The sequence below is a fragment of the Lygodium microphyllum genome, chromosome 6, assembly GCF_053477565.2.
Source record: "Lygodium microphyllum isolate KBCC chromosome 6, Lygodium_microphyllum_v1.1.10, whole genome shotgun sequence".
Classification (NCBI taxonomy): Eukaryota; Viridiplantae; Streptophyta; class Polypodiopsida; order Schizaeales; family Lygodiaceae; genus Lygodium; species Lygodium microphyllum.
Window position 1 is genome coordinate 91,588,493 of NC_141140.1, and position 4,716 is coordinate 91,593,208.

A 4,716-nucleotide genomic window follows, 5' to 3' on the forward strand; every position below is an offset into this window, starting at 1 on the left:
ATAAAACATAACTCTTTTTTATTAAATATTCAAATAATCATTTTATATCACATATTTGTGTATGTAAAAAATGTAAAAAAAATAGTATTTTAAAATTCCCTTATTTTGAACCCACTTGATGCACACATATATTCATGAGTAAATTACCCGAGTGTCCATAACAACCTCTTTATACCAATGCTCGGATCCTATAGCACTAAAGGCTCTTTGATTGAAAACTTTTTCATGGAAAGAAATATACATAAGACACACACATTCACCACAGACCATGTAGATACATAATACACACATAAACCCTAGTACTGCACAATTGGAGGGGAGGGTCAAGGGAGCAAAGAGGCACACACACATAGGTATACCTACATATAGACACACACCACTGCACATGATGACACACATGTTGCTTAAACCCCTTCTCTCTCTCCACTCACCTTTAACCTACTTGTTAGGGAGGTTGATGGTGGGAAGTAGTAATAGGAGGTGACTTGGTATGTCACTTGCATGACATACATACTCATATCCACACTTACACATGCATTGTGCATCCAAACATCCCTTAACACACATTGCATTCATTACCATATAGTGCACATACATACTCATGTGCATCCGTTGTCCTGCCACTATGCAGCACAATGTGAAAAACAGTGGAGTGCATCATTATCCAACTTCTTTATTGATGTAGAGAGTCAATGTGATCTAGTGTCCGTGGCATAGATGGTCCAAAAATACTAGATTTTTTGATAATTTTAGCCTATTATTTATTGTAAATATCCAAAAAAGCTAGAAAAACTTCTAGATTAGGATGGCATGTAAAAAGCAAGTTGCTTTTTCAGCCAATTTTTAATTTTTCATAAAAAAAGACAGATGGGCGAAATCGTGTGGGTCGCAATCGCAGTTAACAGACTAAAAACTGCACTTTGAACTGGAAGGAGTGAACCAAGAGATTCCGGAGCAAGTATCCTGAAGTTTTACCCCCTTTTGAAACCAACGGAGCCATCAAATTTGGATTCCAAGCAGCAAAGAGGAGGCTGTTATTTTGATCCATGTTTTTGGTCTACGAGGGGACTCCATGAGATCTAATGCTTGGAGATTGCTTTTAAGTAGCGCCAGACAAAGGATTCCAAGTTCTATCAATACATATTGATTCAATTCATTGTGCTTTGTCTTTGTCGTGTTTACCTCTTGTCTATTCTTTTTCTTCTCTTCCATCTCCTATCTCTACTTCCTTCTACCTTTGATCCTCGGTGGATACAGCCTTTTGACAAAAACCCCTCCAACATTGGTGAACCCGACGTAAAAGGTCATCAGAAGAAGGAAAGACAATATGGGAGATTCTTCCAACACAATCTCCACTGATGTTTTGCAACAGTTGGTGCAAAATATAAATATTCTTATGCAGGTACAACAACATCGGTGAACCTGACGTGAAAGGTCGTCAGAAGAAGGAAAGACAATATGGGAGAACCTTCCAACACAATCTCCACTGATGTTTTGCAACAGTTGGTGCAAAATATGAATATTCTTATGCAAGTACAACAACAACAACAGGTGATGCAGGCTTCTGCTCAAATAGAAAGTGTTGTGATGAATGCTCTACAAGCAGTTGAGTGTGAGATAAAGTTGTTCAATGGCAGGAGTGTATCTGCATATGTACATACATATGCTCAAAAGATGAAATTCTTTGGAGTGGCTCAACTTGCATGGAGCCGGTATTTTGTTCAATGGCACGAATTACTAAATTATACATGCAGGATGCTGACTAGATAGCTTTCAAGAAGACACTCAGGGAAGAATTTTACATTGAAGATACCAATTTGATTACGTGCAAGACTTTTCAGGAGTGGGTTTTACAACCCAATAAGAGTCTTGTGGCTACAGAATTGTTAAGAGAATTTGAAAGTCGATTTGAGCAGTTGGATCTTGCAGAACTGCAAGCTCTTGCAAGTCAGAAAATTAAATTGTTTCTACAAGGAGTAGATCCTAAGCTTCAAGAGAAGCTTGATGATTTACTAGAGGATTAGACTATAGAGACAGGTGTGAAAACGGAGTGGAGACATGTTAAGGAAGATGTTATTGCACTTGTGAAAAAGCATAGAAGAAGAAAAAGATTACATGTCTCTAACTTGCCCACTATTACGAGTAAAACAGTTAAAGTATCCAGTAAGCCACCCACTTCTGTGGCTAACCCTATGGTTGTACCTGCTATTGTTCCCTCTGTTAGGGAAGATGTATTAGATGAATTGGTGAAAGGTATGCGGGATCTTCAATTGAAGGTTGCAAAATTGGATGAAAAAGGACAAGAGGATAAGGGACGGGCAGCAGCCCCTAAGCCAAGAAAAAGATGTATGTGGTGTGATAGTTTGTAGCATGAGAGAAAGGATTGTGCTGCCTATCAGGAGGCCTTGGCATGACATCTCATCTTTTGGAAAGATGGCAAGATCCATGCACAAGAAACAGGATCGCCTCTTGCTTTGAATTTTGAAAAGGGAGGAATGCAAAAGTTGTTAGAAGACTTGGTTGTCCGAAATGCTTATGCGGCAGTACATGCTTCTACTTTTGGTCTACAGTTTGATAGAATGCATAGCCAAGTGATGGTTGGTCCAAAGGCTGAAATATGGACACATGCTTAACATATAGTTGAAAAGAGAAAGGTCACTGATAGCGAAATGTCTCATGCAGGGCAAGACATTCGTGACATAAGTGGTTGGGAATCGCTGGTAGATGCATATTCAGTGTATGCATATTTAGCCAAGGTACAAAACATGGATATACTTATGGAAGAGAAACAAAAGAGAGATGAAGATAATGCAGGGACATCTAAAAGAGTGACAAGAAGAAGTGTGGATTAGCCTAAAGCTATAAATCAGCCACCTCCCGAGCATGTTATGGAAGAGGTCAGTCAGGAGTAAAAACAGGATAACAAACAAGAGGGCAAAAAGAAGGGCAAGCAGCCATGATATAAGTTGCAATCTGATATTGAGATAGCCACAGATCTTAAAAAGGTTCTTGAAGAATGAATCCTAAACAGTCGGGTGGAATTCACCTTGGGAGAGGTGCTTGGCATCGCCAGCAAGAATTTGATGATGAGATCATTGACATAATTAAGAGGAAGCATCAGTTTCTTGGTAATACTACTAGTGCATTGTTGCAATTTGAAGAGGAAACTAGTTTGTTGGGTATTCGGGTTGAATATGAGCATGAAGTAAGTATGGGATTATCTATGCAAGATACTACTAATCAGTGGACAACATGTGAAAAAGATAAGAAAGTAGCTGAAAATGCATTATCTTGTAGCAATATGCATGATGGAGTAAGGCAGATGCAACAATATTGGGAAGAGACTCTAGGATTTATTCCTCGAAGGCATTATACAAGAAATCATTGGGTCAGGGTTACCACTGAAATAGTAGTGAAAATAGGGGAATGTGAAACTCCTTGTGTTGCTTTGCTTGACCATGGGTTTGAGATTAATATCATTGAGCGTGGATTGTATGAGAATGGTGCATGGCTTGTGGACACTGTCATGGTTGGCATATGAGGGTTGCAAATAATTCTTCAGGAGAGCTTTATGATGCATGTCCTAATGTAAAAGTGACAATTGGTGATGTACAATAAGAGAAATGCTTCTTTGTGCAAGACAATTCCTTATATGCAATGATTTTGGGACAGCCCTATATTACAGGAGTGCGTATGGAAATAAAGATGCTTGATGAATCATCCTAGAAATCGTGATACGCTTCGAGAGTCTCCTTTGGCTCCAAATGCAAGGAAATTCAAAGACCTGGATTTTCATTAAGCATTGATGTAATATGGGGCTACAGTAGTGATATTCAGAGGATATACTCGCCTCTTGATGGAATGAAGCATGTATTTACTAGTGGTTATTCTTAGTTTACAACAAACAGTTCATGTTGGTTTAAGCCTACGAAAGCTATGTGCAAGGCTAAGCGCATATCTATTAAACAAGCTACTAAGAAATTGAAAGCATTGGGACTGTTAGAGCTGAAAATGAAGGCATTTCAAGCATCTTTTATGGGCTGAATATTAATGACACTATGGCTGAAATTTCAGCAACTATAGATGCATAAAATGAGGCTGAAAACAAAGTGTTGTCAATATAATCTTTGGACATGTATCATGTTATAGAATTGTTTGCTCATCAGGAAGGATTACAATGGGCTAAAGCACTTGTGGAGACAAAGTATAAGACATTTGACAAAAAGGTGAGACCAATTGCTTTGCCACTTTCACCAGAAAGTAAGGGTTTGTATAAAAAAGTGTCAAGGTAGCCAAGCTTACGATATCCTAAAGATATAGGTCATCAGTTTACATCTGAAACATTACAGGAAATGAAAGTTGGTGCAAAAGGGTTTATTTTGCGTGTTGAAAGAGATTGTTTTATGCAGATGTTGGCTAGGCATGGAAAGGCATTTGCATTTCTGCCAACTGAAATAGGTTGTGTGGATCCAAATGTTCTCTCTCCTATGGTAATATTTATTGTGCCACATGTACCACGGACCTTGAGGCCTATTCCAGTGCCTAAAGCTTACTTGCCAAAGCTGATGGATTTGCTAAATGAAAAGATTCACATGAAGATCTTGGAGCCCTCTTCAGCCCCTCGTTGGTTTACTGTGCCCAAAAAGAATGGGTCTTTGAGATTTATTCAAGACATGCAACCGGTCAATAAAGTAACCATAAGAAATGTGGGTGCAG